Below are 19,525 nucleotides of genomic sequence, written 5' to 3'. Positions count from 1 at the left end.
AAAAGTGACACGATTCCTTTTATGTGCTTCCCACTTCCTTGGTGGTCCCTAGCTAAGGGCTGGGTCCACTGTCAGGACTATGGATGTCATTCAGTTCACCTGATAGAAGGGGGCAGCAGAATCTGATGTAATATTTTATAGAAAGGAAGTTGATCAGCTCCTTAGGTTTGGGGTTGGCAAACTATCGTATGGGCCAAGCCAGGGCCACAGCTCATTTTTGTAAATAAAGTTTTATTGGAACACAGCCATGCAAATTTTGGCTGCTTTTACTGCACAAGGGCAGAGTTGAGTAGCTGAAGGAGAGATCATATGGCTTGCAAAGCCCAAGATATTTACTCCGTGGATCTTTACAGAAAAAGTTTGCCAACCCATGCTCTAGGTCAGGCGTCCTCAAACTACGGCCCGCCAATGACATTTATCCGGCCTGCCGAGTGTTTTTGCCGCCGCTGCCTGTCCTGCTTAGCAGCCGATTGTCCCAGGCCCACAGTGCGCATGTGTGGAATGTGCGCTGCACTCTCCAACGACCCTCCAACGGTCTGAGGGACAATGAACTGGCCCCCTGTTTAAAAGAGTCTTAGGACCCCTGCTCTAGATCATCACCTCTTAATTTTTTTTTTTTTTGGTATGATGGAACCTCTTTAAAAATAGGGTGAAAGGTATATATGATGTATCCCTTTTCAGAAAAATGCATGACTTCCTGGTGAAGAATGTCCATATATAACTCTAACTAGACTCTTCTACAGGGACTGGGGCTGTCATAGTGTATTCTGGACACTTCATAACCTCGGAATAATTTCTGAGGGTATGAAGCCCATCTCTGCACTAGCACCCACCCCGGCCCACTGCACTGGTCCCAGTTGTGATAAAGCAGAAATAACCTTGGATTATAGGGCAGGAGACACAAGCTCCCCTCTTGGCTCTGTCCCCTCGTGCTGGGTGATCTTATGCAAGTCACTTCACTTCTCTGAGCCTTGCTTTCCTCGCTTGTCAAATGAGGGGTCCAAAATAGATGATCTCTTAAGAGTCTTTCTGGCTTTAAGTTTCTGTGATCTCCAAGGGTCTGGAATGTATTTCTAGGGCTGAGGAGTTGGGGAGGTTATGATTTATATATTTTCAAAACATTTGAGTCTGCTTGGCCACCCAGAGAGGTCTGTGGTGGTTAATTTAGTTAATTCCCAGCTCTGAAACGTGGGATTTGATTACCACACTGGATATTTGGCATCTGTTGGAAAATACTCCACCATGCCCCAGTCCCCACCCCTGACCCTGGTCAGACACCCTGATCAGTCGAGTTGCCACACAAGTGCTGCTTGAGGGAGTGGGGACACATCCAGCTCGGCCCACCAGAACGCTGGAGAAATGACTTAGAGCCCCCGGCCTCTGGCAGAACCTCCACGGTGACATCTTCTACCAGAATGAGGGCATGTAAATCTTATCTTGGACAGATATGACCTGTCAGGGAAGCAAACAGCTTTTGGATTTGTGTTGCTTTTGGTTTTAAAATGAAAGTAAATACATATATTTTTCTGACCATAAAAATGCTTCCTGTTTATTGTGGACAATTTTAAGAAATACAGAGAATACGAAGAAAGATAAAATGATCCCCAAATCCCGCTCTGCGGAGGTGGCCACTGTTAACGATTGGATCAATGTCCACGTGTCTCTTTTATGCACACACTCACAACACTTTTACATCAATGGGCTACACATGTTGTTTCATCGCCTACTGCTGTTCGTCTATCAAAGTGATCCCTGTAAAATATCTCTCTATGGCTTTGAATGTAGATTTCCAACATTATTTTTTTTTTTTTAACGGTTGCCGTAGTATTTTATTGAATGTACCCTCATTCTCTGACTCGATCTCCCTAGGTCTTGAAGGGGCCTGCCCATTTCTCTCCTTCCCCGGGACTGGAAGATGAATGCTTTGCTTCAGCCGCTGCAACCAAAAGAGCCTTTGTTGAAGTCAGAAGATGCCCAATGCTGCCTGTGCCCTGGTGCGAGGGAGGACCGGGAGCCCCCCAGGGACAATGGTGGGGAAATTGAGTGCACGCAGTGGCAACTCTGCCCTGCCAGCTCTGCTGTGGCCTCGTGCCACGACGACCAGCCAGGGCGGGAGAGGGCCGCAGCAGGGAGCTGCTCCTTCCAGGGCTGGCTCTCAGCGGTTTCCTGCCTTGCTAAATGGCCGTTGCTCAGTGGTGATGATTCATGGCATTTGGAAAGTGTGGCTGTGTTCTGAACAGGGAAGTGAAAAATAACGCGGCCAAGGTCAGTGCAGGACAGGATAGGGGCTGTAACACGATGTGCTGTCTTACTCTGGAAAATGCAGGGGGCGGGCAGCCACAGTAAAATCGATCCTGGCGGTTCACACCGTTCACGCCGTGTGAGTGGTGGGGCCCTGCTTGGTCTCCTTTGGAGCATCAACTTTTCCTAGTGTCGGTCACTAATTTGTCCCTTGGAAGCGGCTGCTGGTCTTGGCTGAGCTGCTGTGGGTAGGAGGAAGTGGAGGGGTGATTCAGTGAGTGTCTGCTTCCTCTCTGACTCAGGATTGCATCTGTTTCGTAGGGTGGTGCCAGGGGGCACTGTGTGGCTTTAGCTAGATTCTTTGAACTTGGGATCAAACCTGAGGCTCTGAGCCCTTGTGGCCGCTGGCTCTCCTTTGACCCCTTTGGCTGAGTGAGGGGGTTGAGCTGCATCCTATGAGCTCGCTCCAAGCTGGCTAAGGCCTTCCTGGGGTTTCAGCCGGGAGACACCAGCGAAGAGGAGAGCTGAGTTATCTCCTGGATCTGTGCCCGTTTTAGGGGCTCCTTTGTTTTTGGAAGTTGTATTTGGGGAGCAGCATGGTTCTGAGGGGGTCTGCCTAGGCAGTTGTTAGGCTGATGCAGGAGGCAGTTGAACTAGTTCTCCTGGCGTCCATGTGTCCATCTGTCCATCAGTGATATGACAGGAGAGGGCTGGGTGTGTGGCTGGGACGTTCTTACGTGAAGAGACATAATTGGCTTCTTGTTCCAGAACACTGAGTTTTCCAAGGTTTTCTGTCTTGAGTGCACTGCCTGAATGGCCGTCACTGCTGTCACCTAAAACCTGTTCTAAGAAACACTCCAATTATCCAGATGATTGTCTCTGCCCAAGAGTATGTAATCCCAAGAGTGTTGACTTGGTAAGTACTTGGAAACCTGCTGCAAACCTGCTGCAGGTGCTCTGTGTTCCACACCCCCCATCGCCCTGGCCAGTGGTCGTTCCTCCCCCCTGTTCTCTCCCACCTCCTCCCTGCCCCTCCGTCTCCTCCCATTGCAACCGCTGGAGCAGAGGCTCAGCTGGCCTAGCTTAGGCAGGACGACTGGCGTCCGGCCGCTGCCTATTTAGTGAGGACTCCATTAGCCACAAGCGAGAGAAATGCAAGTCAGGCCAGCCTGGGCTTCTAAAAGGGAGCTTTGTGTGGCCCAGGTCACCTGCAACGGGGACCCAACCCTGCCAGGTGCTCTCTGGTCTCTCACTTTGACTTCCTCCAAATACTGATTTCAATCTCTTTGATAAGCTTCTCCCTGGCAGGTGACAGGCATGATGGCAGCCTCTGCTTATCATACCTCATGGCGTCACCACTGCAGAGGGACAGAACGAGGCTTTGCTGGAGCCAGGTGACCGTGGCTGTCTTGGCCACTCACTGTGGCCTGAGAAAGAGCAGAGCTGATGGAAGCTCACATTTGGACGCTATGCTTAGTGCATGGGAAAGGCTGTTTTCTAGAAGGGGGGGCCCCTGTCCTGGGCAGACATATGACAGGGCCACCTCCCCTGGGTGCGGAAGGCTCTTGCTGAGCCCTAGAATGAAACCGGTCCCTCCCTGCCTCACCCCTGCGTCCCCTGGCCTGGCAGTGAGGGACATGGCCTGGGGGAGGGGCCGCTGTCCTCAGAGCCTATTATTTCACGGCTTGAAAATCCCTAGGAAAAAAGCAGTTTTCTCAATGACATCTTTTTTTGGGGGGCGGGGGGGGAGTACATGTCTGGGGCAGCAGCTCTGTGACCTTCTGAGCAGAATGGCTTGGAAGACCTCAGCAGCGAGTGAGGGAGAACAAAAGAACCATTCTCAGAAGCATGGCAAAAATGAAACCAAATAAAAACCCCATAAAAATCCCTACCGGGGCAGAGGAAATACCAGGCCGATGCTTTTGTGCTGCATATTCAGTCACAAAGGAAAGATTCACAGATAGGCAGAGTGACTTGATTATGTTTGGACTCGAGGGAGAATGTTCTGGAAAACAGTATGAAGGAGTCACCAAGCAGGGGAGGCCTGCTGGCGTGTGCATCAGCGTGGCCGGTTGCCGCAGTTCAGGAACCGGCCGCGGACCGGGGTCCGTGCGGGGGCTGGAAGAGACACTGGACCCAAACTGGTGCGAAGTTTGTGCACAGCTGCCGAGCTCAGATGACCGCCAGCTGGGCCTGCCTCCCACTGCCGCTGATTAATCGCCGGAGGGACTCTGACCTCGATGCAGTCACCAAAATACCCCGCCTGGAAATCGCTTTGAAGATTGATTAAGTAAACACTCGCAGCGCAGATAATAATAATCGAGTGACGTAGCCGAGGTATCTGTGGCGAGTCGAGTGTGCCGATTATAAAGCTGACAGGCGTGTTGCCTCTCTGTTCCTCTCCTTTGGCTTCCTCACCCAGGGGTGCAGTTTCCGGCACGGGGAGTATTTTAAGGGGATGGAGTTGAGGATGTGGAAACTTTCTCTGTCATTTCGCAGGCTGACGCCATCCCAGGGACAAAGCACCGCCCAGCCGTCACCGCAGGGCAGCTGGTGCGGCCTGGGGCAGGTAGCCCTTTTAGCACAGCCAGCCTCAGACGCTGCTCTGGGGGGTGGGGGGGCTTTCACTTCTGCTTTGTGCTTTTGGGCTGCTGCGAGCCCCTCCCTGGAAAGAGGGTTTCCCTAGCTCTCTCGGGGGAGCCAGGGAAGGCCTGGATTTCACATGGCAATACCTCTCTCTGCACGATCATTCTGCTCTGGGCGAGAGCAGCTGGGCTTCTAGAGGCATGGAACGGTGGCCACGTTAGATCCCTAATTATCTCTGCAACTCCGGTGTAGACGGAGGCGGGAGTGGGCTGGCAGCTCTGGACGCAGCCATGCTGCTGGACTAAGTATGCACGGTCAAGTTTGTTGGAGCTTCCGGGCTCTGGGAGCAGTTCTGATGTTCGTTCCATTCATTCGTGATGGGTCCGTCCATTCATCCACTTCCTCACTAGGGCTGCCCTTTCATCATTCGGTCACGCTGAGCTGGTGCCTTCTGGTCCTTTATCTCCACTGCCTGGTACAGTGGCGAGCGCCCAGCAGGGGCTCTGCACATGTTGACTCCTCTTCCTGCTCTGCCTTTGTTATGGTTGGGCCCTAACCACCTCCATTCGTCGGAAGGTGACATCATCTGGAGAGAGGGCCTTTAAGGAGGTGATTAAGGTAACATGAAGTCATCAGAGTGGGGCCCTCACCCAATGTGACTGGTGTCCTTATAAGAAGAGGAGCCGAGGACACGCACGCACAGAGATGACCCCGTGAGGATGCAGAGAGAGAGTGTCCATCTGCAAACCAAGGGGAGAGGGCTCCGAAGAAACCGACCCTGCTGATGCCTTGATCTCAGACTTCCAGCCTCCAGGCTGTGAGGAAATAAAGGCGTGTAGCTTAAGCCAGTCCGTGGTGCTGCTACCGCAGCCCGGGCAAACGAATGCAAACTTTCAGCGCGCTCATTAAGCACAGAACCATGCACAAGGCATTTTAGAAGATCTGGAGGCAGAGGAGAACAGGAAAAGAGGAACAGGAACAGGCTCATCTCATCTTTTCTTCTTCCTTTTCTCCTCCACAACCCCTCCCTGCCCAGCCTCTCCTTACCTCTGCCCACAACAGAAAGCAGAAACGCAGAGGGAAATGAAACAGAGCTCCCAGCAGATGCCGCCCCATGGAGGCTCCGGAACAGAAGGGAGGACTTTGAATATCAATCAGAGGCCTTGTTTTCTTTTCGCTGCCCCTCCGAGAGTCCCCACGTTTGTTTTTAGCTCACGTATGTTCGTGCACGTGGCCTGAGCACACACTCAGCCTGACGGAGCAGCCCATGTGTGCGTCTCAGGAAGACTGGGACTAGGGTCCCCAGCTGCGGTGGACACACCACGCAGCTGGCCAGGTCGTGCGCCAGGTGTTTGCCGGCCCCAGCTTTATGATGCGTTGGAGCTGGAAAGGGCCACAGTGGAAAAATTCTGTGGACCAAGAATTGTGTCACTTGTTGCCCTTTGTGTCTAAAGGTGATGCCAGTGTTGTGTTTCCACACAACTGCCATGGAGGACTGTCCTGGGTGATGGCTGTGCGCTTTAATCTCTTTTGTCTGGCAGGAATTGTGAGCTCATTTCTTTGTGGAATCATCTTGGGATCTCTGGGAACGTCTCCAAGGCCTCAAACTCACAGGGCCTATTCATGAGCCAGGCCTGTTTAAAACAGACACAGTGTGGAAGCCTCAGTGCTTCTTGTTCTATGGTATCCACCATTCTGGATCAAAGACATTTCCCACTACATGACTCAATAATAATCTTGTCCCCTTAGAGGGTCCTTTTGCAATCCCAGCTTAGGTCATTGATTTTAAAGGGAATTGAGATTCTAGGAGCTCAGTGTTGACCAACAGGGTCCCCTGTTGCACAGGATCGGGTCCCCAGAGGACTTTGGCCCAGATGTGACTGCCAATGTGGCTGTGATCAGCTTCTGTGTGCATGCCGGGGAGTGGAGTTTGCATGTCACTGTCACTTTTCTCTCATGCCTCTGATTGATAGTGGCATTTTGAAGCCTGGTGGCATTTCTTCATTTAATGTTGATACTGAAACAAGCTTCCCTTCCTTTTTTACACATGTTCCGGGGGTGCTCTGAGGGCTGGCCCCACAAGAGTGTTGTGAAGCCCTCATGTGCTCGGCCCCCTGCCCCACTTCCTCTTCTCTGGCAGTGCCATCCTATGTGGGCATTTATGCCCCTCAGCCCTGCCTTCTTCCTCTTGCTTCCTGCCTATTGCCAAGCAGAATCCTCTTAGTAGATGCGACCTTGGGTGTGCCTGTCTCCTGAGATTAGCTACATTTTAGATGGGTGACTCTTGAATACCCCAGGCTTTCAAAATCCAAAGAAATTATCTCCTAACGCTAGAATAGAGCCAAGGGTCTCTATCTGGGCTTGTTGGGTGATGGATCTACTTTGCTCACTCAAGTAATCTAGCTGGGTGGTCTGCCTACCTCTAAGTGCAGCAGGGCCCCCTTCCATGGTACATGTCTGTTTACATGTATGTTGGATGTGTAGACGCCTTCTGGGGTAGGTCTGGGGCGGATGCAGGCCCCTTCTCTAGCCAAGGCAGCAATATCACTCAAGGGCATTTTTTGCACATCCTGTTGCAAGTAGAGACTGACCTGGGCTCTTGGTGCCATCTCTCGGACACTTTTCCCGAGCCCTGGAGCTATATTTACTAGCTAGCCAATTAAAAAAAAATTACCACCACCACACCCACAGCTCTACATGCTTTCAAACCCTTGCTCTCTCCTCCCATCCTTCAATTTCATAAATGTTGGTGCATCCTGATAACTGAACTGGGCCCACAACCATGCACATACTCTTCAATGACCTGATGACTTCCAATCTGCTCCAGCCAATGAGGACTCAGTGTAGTGACCCTTAGATAAAAGGCTTCATTTGGCATGACTCATCCTTGGAGACATCCAGCTCACTTGGCCTGTGTTGTTAAGTGCCTGGTTCCTGTAAATATTGACACTTAGAAACCATCCCAAGAGCTCCCAAGCAATCATCTGGAAGGTAATGTATATGAATACGACCAGTGATTAGGCAAAGCTCATCAATTGCTAACATTCAGCCACTGATAAATATCGCCCCAGTATCTCTCTTCCTAATAGTGGCTCATTTATTTGCATGTGACTCATACTTGATATTTTATGGGGTCTGATTCAGCAAGGAAAGTTTGTGGCAACAGAGAATGACATCCAAGGCCACTCCAGGGTCCATGATACTGGTTTCTTAAAGGGAGTGACTTTGCCAAGAAGGAAAAGCTAGGCTAGGTGCAGTGGCTCACATCTGTAATCCCAGCATCTTGGGAGGCTGAAACGGGAGGATTGCTTGAGGCCAGGAGTTTGAGACTAGCCTGGGCAACACAGTGAGACCTCCTCTCTACAAAAATATATTAATAAAAAAAAGAAGGGAAAGGAAAAGAGGAGTCTTCATTATTAAGAAACTGAAGAAGGCCTGGAGGGACAGAGCTCATCCACACAGGCACACTTCTGTTCCCATTTATCCACTGGGGCCCAGTGGATTTGGAAGAGGCATTGGACACGTAGGCAGAAAAGTAAAACTAAACAATAACAACAACAACAAAACCAAGAAAATAAAAAAAAAAGAACAAAAAGAGGATCTGGAAGAGGCAATTTTCTCTGCTCAAGTCAACGCTTTTGGGCTTGTCTGCCACTCAAAGAAGGCACCAGGATAAATCTCTGCTCGTGCAGAAACTGGTTTGACTTTTTGCTTTCCCTTTCTAACTGCTTAAAATAAATTTGTCATTACCTGAATGTCCACAGATGCTTTCCAATGGGTTTGGCTGTCTGGTTTATTGAACTTTATTACCGTGCAGGAACTTCCCATTTGAATAACGGTCTTTATGAATGGGCCTTGTTTATTTCCTACCTTTGCTCCAGGTGGAGGGGCTGCCCTGCCAAATCGGAGATGAGCTTTTCAATAGGTGGGTTTTGGACATGGGGGCCTTTGGCAGACTGCTGTCCTGGGCCGAGGGCGCGTGCACACGCACACACACACACACACACACACACACACACACACACACACACACACACGACTGTTGTCCTCTGCATGAGCACTTGGCATTGGCTCTGTGTTGCCTGCAGTAGGAGCTGAGCTCTGCTTGTGCAGACCTGTCTCTGTGAGCAGATCAGCCAGCACCTGAGGGAAGCATGTGTGACCTGAATGGGAGCCATCTCTTTGCCACCGTTTTGTGTGATTTGGGGCACGTTACTTAACTGCTCTGAGCCTCAGGTTTCTTATCTGTAAAATGGGGATGAGAATACCTACCTTGCAGGCTGGTGTAAGTAGAGATGCTGTATTTAATACACGTGGTTCATAAAAACTTCTCAGCAAAGTGCAGCTGTTGTCTTCGGCACCAAGCCCACTGTGAACATTGTTGCTGCTAACAATAAAAATGGATTTGAGTTATTGAAGGCCTATGACAAGCCAGAAGGTTTATATGCCTTGTATTCGCCCATCAGGGAGGTGTTATCATCCTCCTTTTACAGAGGGTGAGCCCGAGGCTCCAACTCCAGCCAGCCAGCATTAGAACTGGGCATCTCTGCTGCAGAGAGCTTGCACAGGCTGTTGCCTGCGCCACCTTTCGGGGACACTGGAGGTCACGGCTGCGCGTGTGTTTAGCGGAGGCTGGCAACTTGCTGCGTCAGATGGCCACGAGGGCATCTGCTTCATCTTTGCCCCCATCACGCGTGCACAGACTGGGCCGCGCGCCGTCAGCCAAACAGCCTTGCAACGCCCTTGCTCAACCACCTGGCAGCGGCTGGGGGTTCTGTCCTTTGCTCAGGTGGCTCACACACCCTCTGAGTGTCAGAGCAGCGTTCTGGAGCTTATCCATTCCGTATTTCTAAGGCGATGTCAGTGGGAGGGGGGTAGGAATCCAGTCTGGTGGCTTGTCCGGGGCTGGGGGTCTAGGGCTCATGGGCAGTGGGAGGAAGCTCACGCCGACAGCCAGCTCCGCTCTGCCCCGGTGGCCAGAGGGGAACAAAGCGTGTGCGGGAGCGGGAGCTCCTCCTCCAAGCTCCTTCTCAACCACCCCACGCACCCCTCCCCTTCTCTCGGGGGAACATCTTCCCCGGGATGATGAGATTTAAGATCACGCGCCCACAGGAGCATGTTTATCAAACGCATGTCTGTGGCGTCAGTGCTGTAATGGCGCGTTTGGAAGAAAGGAGAGGAATTCAGCAGAGCAATGGTGCGGACCATGAAGGAGAGAGAATGTCCCTGAAGTGGCCAAAAAATAAATAAGGTGTGATCCCTGGAGAGGAAAGGACAGGTGGAGGAGAAGGGTCCTTGTGGCTCGCCGAAAGGAGAGCCTGCTTATACATAATAAATAGCTACGAGGCACTGACACTTGGGTTTCCCTGCTCCTCTCTCGAAGGTGAGAGAAGGCCCCCAGAGCTCACCGAGGACAGGCCTGTTGGCGACACTCTGCTAGCCCGAGTCCCTTAATGTCCCAGAAGACTGGAGTGTGCTTTCCCTGGGGCCCAGAGCTTGCCCAGGAAGGCTGGGCCCGGAAGCACAGCCAGAGGAAGCACACTTGAAGCTCAGGGACAGGGCCCCTTCCCCCCTGCGGCTTGGGCTTCGAGGGAAGGAAGGAGCTGCGGGGAGCAGGCAGGCAGCCTGGCTTTGCCGCGGGATCAGAGCCCACTCCTCCCTGAGCCCCTCGGGGTCTCTGCACAGTAATTCAACAGCGGAGTGACTGTCCCCTCTCAACAGTGACCATCAGGGAAGACAATACAGCGCGGGCCAGACTTGGGCAGGCAGGACTGCAAAATGGCCCAATTCACCAACCTGCAAGATGCTCATGGGTTGCTCTTGGTTGGTTGGGTACATCCGCTTCCAATCCTCCTAAATCCTTCAGGTCCAGGATTTTCTTCCTTGGTGCCCCAAAGAGTCAACGCGCCCTCAGCCTAGTTCCCACTCATTGAGGTTGTTATGAGAACTGGCTGGGCTGACACTTGGGGGCACTCGCAGTGTCTGGCACACGGCAAGTGTTCAATACCTGTTACCTAGCGGTGTTAGCACCAGTTATCTTTGTGTCCGACTCCTGGTTTGCATTTACACTGTAGAAGTCTGTCCTCTTCCAAACCGATCCAATAGATACCCCCCACCCCCCAGAAAGTTTTTGCTTTGTTTTCTAAACCAATTTACTCCTTTTATTCATTCACTTGCTCATTCATTCATGTGCCCAACACTTATGTTGAAATCAAACACTTCCTGTGTGCCAGCCCTGTGCTCTTGCTAAAGTCCTGCTACCTGCTCGCGATACTGCCATGCACGGCCACCCCGCCGTACACACAGGTACGGGTTCTGTTTCAGGTTCCAGGTCTAATTTCTGAGTAGATTCGTGTGACCCTGCTCCATTTTTTCATGCATGTATTTTTTCGCTGCCAGTACGCTTTTCACGTGAACCTACAGAGAGCATTTGGTGGCTTTGGTTTATAAAGTGTTCCTTGTTCTAAGGTCCTCCAATGCCCGTGCTGTTCAGATCTGAGAAGGGATGAGGGAGAAGGCAGAACATTCTGTGCGGAGAAAAGGGGGCCCACATGTACCCCCTCCCCTCGGGCCTGCTCCTTGTTGTGCCCTGCCTGGAACCACACTCGCAGCTGGTGTGTTAGAACCTGTAAGGTTCGAGATAGATGTCTGTCTTGGCAAAGAATGACAGAGTCACTCCTGGACCAAGTGATAATTCACAGCCACAAAGGGAGTTGCCCACTCCACCAATACTCACTCTGTGACTGCCAGGCCACACTCCCAGGGTGACTACCGCTGCCCCTGTGGAAACAATGTGGTCAACAAAAATAATTTAAAGGGGAAACAAAAGCATTGCACGGTCAGGCTACAAATGCTTACCTAGTCTTAGAATCTTTATTCTAGAAAGTTCTATGCTACAATGGGAGCAGCTGTTGCTGCCTTTGATGAGTAGAGAAAAACAACTCTAGTGGAAGGGGGGGTGGGGGGAGGAGCCAGAAGAAATCCTGGCCCAGCAGGCTGGGTTGGGTCCCGCAGATACAGTAGCCAGGGAGCAGGGCGCATGCTCCCCTCCCGAGATACTATTTCAGGAGGCTGGAGGAGCGTGTGTTCTTTGCCACAGGAAGAATGTTCCCTCAGACAGAACTGCTAATCGGGCAAGATGAAGGGACGAATGTACTGCCAGAGGTGGTTACTGTTTGCTTCCCGGCAGCCTTTTCACCAGTCCTTCCCTGAGTAGCATGTATTTCTGTCTTGCTAATTCACCCACCTCCTGCCATGCCCTTCATTTCTGAAAATGTGGGAATTCTCTGAGCCTGTGAGCTCAGTTGCAAAACCATGAGCAATTTTCCACAGCTACTCCATGTCATCTGTCTCTTTGACATAAAGAGGGAAAGAGGAGGGTGGGGACAGGGGAGAGGAGGGAGAGGAGGGAAAAGAAGGAGAAAAGGGAGAGGGAGAAGTATTTTGCTGACGTCAAAGAAGACCACACTCTACAGGATAATATTACTTGTACCTCAACCACCCACTCCCTCTCATTTACTAGAAACCAACAAAACAGCCTGTTTAGAAGCCCTTAGCCTTGCAGTCAGGTTTTTTTTTGTTTGTTTGTTTATTTATGTGTTTTTTTTGTGTGTGTGTGCTAATTATCCTTTGACCAAAAGGGCCATTCATTGTTGGGAGTTTGAAAGCTACTCGATTCCCTGAAACAGAGGGGATTTCCTAGAGTAATAATTCAGACTGTGCTTATGCAGGGCCCTGTAGCTAGAGTAAATTGATCCAGCTGTTTGCAAAGCTTATGGTAAAAGGGCCCGGGGAAGAGGATGGCATCTGCAGCTGGGGCCACTGTGGGGCGCTGTCACGTGGTCCTGCAGGCATCCAGCCAGCCTGCTTGGGCTCTGTCCCCTCCCTCGCCCCCTCCCTCTCCCCCACCAGGACCCCTGGGCCACCCCTTGCAACCCCGGTTGACTTTGCTGGCTGAAGGCAATTCTCCTGCACATGTGGCAACCTCTTCTTGGGAAATGCAGGACACCCAGGATGATGGGGGGGGGGGCATCTCCCTCATGAGAGTCCTCCCTTGGTGCTATGGCTGGCGTGTTTTGATCGCACTTCCCAGAAGCATCCCCCACGTCCTGTTGTCTGGATACACCAGGGCCTATTAGCAAATAAAATCAAAGCTGGCAGCAGTAACCTGTAACCCGAGGCTACAGAAATACCGATTCCACTACCCAGATGGTGGAGTTCAATGTGTTTTGCTGGCTAAGGCCGCACAAGTTAATTTTTATCCTAGTAAAAAATAATAAACACTGCATTAGCAACTAAGTGTTTATCAATTTGCAGTTCATTTCCAGCCAGATCATTTCGCTCCTGCGTGTTTTTACTGCTAGCCGATGCACTGGAGTGCTTTTCACCAAACCATATGTGGCTACTTAAGCCCTAGCCCCTGCAGCATTTATATGGCGCTTTTCACCTTAATTGGATAATATTATTTGGCTACTTCAGGCATGGTCCTCAAATATCTCATTTTAATGATAGAGAAACTGCAGTAAAGAAAGGTTTCAATGACCTGCCTGGGATCACCCTGCCGTTTAGGGGTGACGCTAAACAAGGAGCCACAAGTTTTTGTTTTGCTTTTATATGTAGCACAGACCTGTATGCTCTGGACCAGGTGTCTGAGCAGGGCTGCGGTTTGTTGTGTTTCTTTTTCTTATCTTACGGCAAGTTAATATCAGAGGAGGTGGCAGAGAGCAGCTATCAAATGGAGCTGGGGACTTTGCATAGGAAGATGTGTCAACGCATATAAGAAACGATAACATGTCCCTAGCACTCTGCGAGGCTGAGGCGGGCGGATCGCCCGAGGTTAGGAGTTCGAAACCAGCCTGAGCGAGACCCCGTCTCTACTAAAAATAGAAAGAAATTAATTGACCAACTAAAAATATATATACAAAAAATTAGCCGGGCATGGTGGCGCATGCCTGTAGTCCCAGCTACTCCGGAGGCTGAGGCAGGAGGATTGCTTGAGCCCAGGAGTTTGAGGTTGCTGTGAGCTAGGCTGACGCGACGGCACTCACTCTAGCCTGGGCAACAAAGCAAGACTCTGTCTCAAAAAAAAAAAAAAAAAAAAAAGTGATAACATGTAGAGAGTGTGATTGAACCTCAAGTACGTTCAGCTGCCCCACAGCCAAGACTTTCTGCAAGTGCTTTGGCTGGCTTTGTTGTCTTGGAGGAATTAGAGCCACCATTTGGTGGTGTCATCCAGTGTTTATCACTAGACTGTTGGAGCCAGAAAGAATGAATGGACCATGACAAAATGAAGTGATGGCTATCCTGTGATCATGCAGTTGCTAAACCCTCCCTCCAGCCACAAAGTTCTCCTGAATTTAAGTATGGAATAGAAACCTCAGTATTGCTGCATGGTTTAGGGCAGGTCTAAAGCAGCTACTTGGGGAAGGGGAAGATAAAAGAGTTTGCAGGGCAGCAGGCATAATAAGTCAGACCTGTGTTCTGTCTTTATCTCCTTGGGAAAGTAACTCACTTTCTTGAAGCCTCAGTTTTCTCCCCTGAAAAAAATGAGGGCACAGCAGGATGTCCCTTACAAAGCTGGCATGTACATAGGGGACATATATACTCAGGAGTTGGCATAGGGCAAGACACTCAGGAAGTGCTCTTGTTTGGGAGAATTAAGCTTGGCAGGGACCGGTAGGCGATGGGTCAAAGATACCATATATGCAACTCCAAATGTGAGATAATTTCCTAGTGGGTAGGTCACAAAAATTTTGTGTCTTTTTTTTTTTTTGGCCATCTTAAATATATAAACTTTTAATGATGCAAGTGAAATAGTGTAATTTCTAGTTATAAAATTTTATTGGCTTAACGACTTGTTTATTTAGAATTACATGTGTAAATAGACTTATTGAGAAACACTGCCTTTGTTTTACTCATCGTCCACACTCTTCATCATCACTTGTCTTTGTCATCACTGAGCTGCGTTTTGAGTGATCTGACTCCGTCTTCCAGAACACGTCATCTTGCTTCTGCCCAGATGTCTTTGTGAGTTAGTACTCTTTGAGTATGTATGTTGTGGTCACTGGCAACGTTATCTCAAGCCTCAATATCCAGGCATTATTTGCCATCTCCACCAAGCTGACTTCTTGCATTGCGTTTAATAGGGATCTTCTTGGGGTTGTGGCTATGTAAGGAAAGGTTCATGTATTTTAGAGACACACGCTAAAGTAGGAAGGGGTGAAATGACATGAGGCCTGGGGTGTTTTTTAAAGGATTTCAGCCAAGAGAGAAAAGTAAAAGACAAAAAAAAAAAATGAAGAAAAGACATAAAGAAAATCCAGGAAATGGTTGATCTGGGTGATGGATTTATGGAGATTCATTGTGCTACATGCTCTTCTTTTGATATGTTTGAAAATTTTCGTAATAAAAATTTAAAATGAGCTTTAAAAGACTTGCTTACAATATCTAGTACTTGCAGTTGGAGATCACACCTTCAAGAACAACTACACAAACTTTTACATTTCTTTGCATTAAAAAAAACAAACAATAGCTATTCTTCCAGGCAACCTCTCTAAACATCCTAAAAACTAACATTGATGGAATTCCTTCCAGGGTATGTTTTTGTTCCAAATAAAGACATTGAGAGAGCACGCTATAATATGAGGAGTTTTTATGGACACAAATATAAGATGACATCACATATATATTTAATTATTATGAGTACATAATAGCTGTTATCTTTATAGGGTACACGTGATGTTTTGATACATGCATATGATGTGAATTAATCAAATCAGGGTAATTGGAGTATCGGTCACCTCAGGCATTTATCACCTCTGTGTGCTAGGGACATTCCAATTCCACTCTTTCAGCTATTCTCAAGTATACCCTAGGTCACTGTTGATCACAGTCACTTTGTTGTGCTATCAAATATTGTTCATTCTATCTAACTCTGTTTTTGTACCCATCAACCACCCCCACTCCATGACATCTCATATTGGCCTATGCATTTTATCTTCCTCTATGTTTTGCTGGTCCACGCAGACAGGGTTGGTAATGAGCCCAAATGGAGAACTTCCGTAAGTTATGGGAAGATCTACCGGAGTATCCTTCATCAGAAGTACCCATTACCTAGTGCCCTTGTTGGCATTGGAGTTGGCAAGCCCAGGACAGCAGGGAACATGCAGCCTACAGTCCTGGAAGCAGGCCTGGTGGCACAGGCCTGGGTGTGGCGTGTCAGTAGTGGCATAAAAGGGGAGTGTCAGTGTTTTCTTCATTGGTCGATGCTTACCCCCCGGAGAGAGGGCCAGAGCCGTAGTCTGCATAGCTTGAGCAAGAGAGTGGTTCAACGATTATCTAGCAATCTCAGTCAAAGTCAGGCAAGAATGTTTGGGCCTAAGAGTCCTAATTACCACAATCTGAAGTGATCAGAAGACTGTTCCATATTTACTTTATGTTAATTTTGCAGCAATGGCTGTACCAAAGGAGGAAAATAAAGTTATTACTTTAAAAACATCATTGAAGAAGAATAGTATATGCTTTCTGTACAAGCATGGCAGGTCACTTACCAACGAGTTACTTATTGTGATTAAAAATACCTACTGAATGTATGTGGGAATTCTGGAATTCTCTGGAATTCTTTTATTTTATTGTATTCGCCCCCACCCCCACCCCCCTTGCCGGATGTATATTGCGCTATGCCACAGTAGGCTGGTCATAATCTTTGAGAGCTTTTCTTCTGTCACTTTTTGGTGTGGCCTCATTCACACTCCTCCCCATTTCATAAAAGAGAGACTTTTGGCTGTTTTGAAAAAAGCCTCCCTCAAACATAAAAATCACAGAATAATGGCTTTAAGAGTGTCTATCTCAACTTTTCAGTGCTAGCAGATTTATTGGAATGCAGAAAAATAAGATAAACAAAATACCAGTGTGCTCAAACTGAGAGCAGGTTCCTTTTTGGAAGACATGTGTTTTTTTGATGAGCTAAGTGTTGATTCTAACCCAAAAAGAGGGAAAACTGTGAGGTTAGATAAGTGTCTGCTAGATTCATTATTGCCATGTGGATTCCGTGAAGTGGACTCAGAGGTCACTGGTGGTAGCTGCAGGATAAAGTTCACTTGTTGTTTATTCTCACTCCGATTGGGCAGTCACTGAAAACAGAATGTGAACTACCTTCTGGAAGCCCTGTGTTAACTTCACGTCTGCCTATGAGGGACACTTCCAGCAAGGAAGCGCATGATGAAGTCTGCAGGCATTACCTGAGCAATGCCAAGTGGCCACCGGCCAGGGTACAAGTTAGACCGGGGAATGGCTATCGAATGCAGTTGTTGGGTTTGGCACATCTTTCTCAGGCTGCTGAGCTGAGCAGGAAAGAGAGACGCTTGTTTGTGGATTTATCTCACCACGTTCTATAATGCACTCTTTAATCTGAATCTTTCTATTTGCTCAAGAGAAAACAAGTCTGACTTGCATAGCATCAAGGGTTTAGGCTGGGCGGTTTCCCTCTTTAACCCTTGCCCCTGTAGCGTCCTCTGCCTACGATTTCCTAACGCTGATTTTTCCAGCAACCTGGACAGCAACCTCACAGGTGATTTGAGACGCCTTTTGGTTGTACTTAAAAATTTCCAACAGATTTGCTGCACACCCCATGATAAATATAATAGTTTCCTGTGGAATCGTGATGACTTCTCACACTACATTTGCAAGCGTGTGTATGCATCTGGATGAAAAACAGCCTGGGCTCTGTTCAGGAACTCCGCTGTGACCACAAAACTGTTTCTGTTGAATTTTCTTCGGTGTGGTCATCCCGCCTTCGGGTCAGCGAATCAGCGGCGTCTGGCACGGATGTTTTAACCTTAAAGCTTAATGTATAACTAGTATTTTTTTTTTTTTCTTTTTTCCTTCTGTGTCAGCAGTTGGCAACACGACACTGAAAATAAGGGTTCTGGTGAGTAAATGGATGTCTGTGCATCCAGGGGAGGGAACAGTAGAGTAAGCAGTTTTGAAATTCTCGCCAGTGGTTGTTGCAAGTGATAAGATAATTTGAGTAACCTGTAAGACCTGTGGATTCACAGGTTTCAAAAACAGGAAAGTCTCTTGTTTTAAAACCCTCTAAAGCAACATGTGGGCTTAGAAAAGAAGCCGGCTTGTGGTTTGGTGATTGTACTTCCTTGTTGGTAGAATGGCCGCTGACGCAAGGCCTCCTGGGATTGCGGCGCCGTGACCGCAGGCCTGACGGTTACGCTGCCCGGCTCTGAAACAGGCCCGGGGCTTTCTGGACAGATGAGAAGTCTAAAAATTTCCCTTTTCATTTCCTCTCTTGTGTGACTTTGTCATTTTTTTGAAAAGCGGGTGCTAGAAAAGGGAATTTTGCCCCTGCTTTTAAGGAGTTTATCTCGACTTGAGTGGCTTCCCTCCCACTCCTCCAAAATCCCACCCCAAAAACCCCAAGCTAAAAAAAAAAAAAAAGTAAAAAATCATCTATTCTTATAGATCTTTTTTTTTTTTCTTCAGATGGGTCTATGTTTAATTAATCTGCTTTTAGGCTGGATTCATAACAAGCAGGTCCTTTAAAATAGTATGATTTTTTTTTTTTAAAAAAACACACTCAGAGACCTTTCCATATCACTGGCTTTGGGGAAGTTTAAAACACAGGTAGACGCAACGTCTTCAGGAAACCTACCCTCTCCTAGCCTGGTGGGCAAACACTCCCAGGGCCAGGCTTGAGTTCTTAAATAAAGTGAAAGCAGATGCCATTCCTGGGTGGCATAGCGAAGTGACCACAGCACAGAAAGTTCAGTTGGCTAGATGTGTGGGGCTGTCTTCGGCCCCGAACGCATTCTGCATCAGAAGTAAACTTCAGAAAGGGGCTCCTGCTCTCCTGTCTGCTCTGGAGAGACTCATGCGTGACGGCTCGTGGGCTGACTCTGCATTTAGGCAGCTGCTTCTCTTATCTCTCTCCAGGACGAAAATAGGGCAGAAAGGTAGAACCCACTTCCATACCCACATTCCTCTTGGAATCACGATGCCCACATTCTTTGCATATAGGCAATCTTAGGCATATATGTTTGCATGTATATGTGTGTGCATGTGTTATTTATGTTAGTTGGCCCAGCCTGAGGGCTCCTTTTATTTTTCAGTGAATCGAAAGAAGATAACCTTTGGAAGAAGTGTATATTTCAGTTCTCCAGCAAAGTACCGGTGAAGCATGCCGACTCACCAAATGACCCTGTCTTGCCAATTCCTCTATCTTGGCTCTGATTATCTGCAACTTAAAACCAAGCCCAGGATGGCTGCACAGCATTTTACTGCTCTCTCTCTCTCTCTGTCTTCCTTTTTGGTAAGCCAAATAAATCTACCCCTAATCACGTCACTGAGGCCACAAGGAAATGTAATCCTGCCAAGTGTGGGAACTAACAAAAACTGCCAACGTCTTAAGGTTACAGAGAAAGATCAAGAACCACTTTCTGGGTTTTGCGTGTCTGCTATGCGTGTGCGTGGGTGCCGTGTGTATGCACCATGTGAGTGCCTGGGTACGGTGTGTGCATACTGTGTGTACACAAGCACCGTGCCTTTGTGTGTATGGGCATGTGTTTACACAGTGTATGCATGCGTGCTGTGTGTATGTACCATTTGCATGTGCACTGTGTGTGTATGAGCAGACTCGCACATGTGTACTGTGTGTGCAGCAAACCAGATGCCCCAGATCCATGGGATT

General features: G+C 48.6%; 2 long non-coding RNA genes across 2 annotated transcripts; both read left to right on the top strand.

The window, feature by feature from the left end:
* The first annotated feature begins 1,451 nt into the window (after positions 1–1,451).
* LOC142862457 (uncharacterized) lies at positions 1,452–5,200 on the top strand. Its single transcript, XR_012913549.1, has 2 exons — positions 1,452–3,157; positions 3,536–5,200. It is a non-coding gene; the product is annotated as an uncharacterized LOC142862457 (long non-coding RNA).
* An 11,660-nt stretch (positions 5,201–16,860) lies between these two features.
* On the top strand, positions 16,861–19,180 carry LOC105856478 (uncharacterized). Its single transcript, XR_001147164.3, has 2 exons — positions 16,861–17,755; positions 18,948–19,180. It is a non-coding gene; the product is annotated as an uncharacterized LOC105856478 (long non-coding RNA).
* Positions 19,181–19,525: the final 345 nt, after the last annotated feature.

This window comes from Microcebus murinus, chromosome 19, assembly GCF_040939455.1.
Source record: "Microcebus murinus isolate Inina chromosome 19, M.murinus_Inina_mat1.0, whole genome shotgun sequence".
Taxonomy (NCBI): Eukaryota; Metazoa; Chordata; class Mammalia; order Primates; family Cheirogaleidae; genus Microcebus; species Microcebus murinus.
This window is presented reverse-complemented; position numbering and strand designations above follow the sequence as displayed.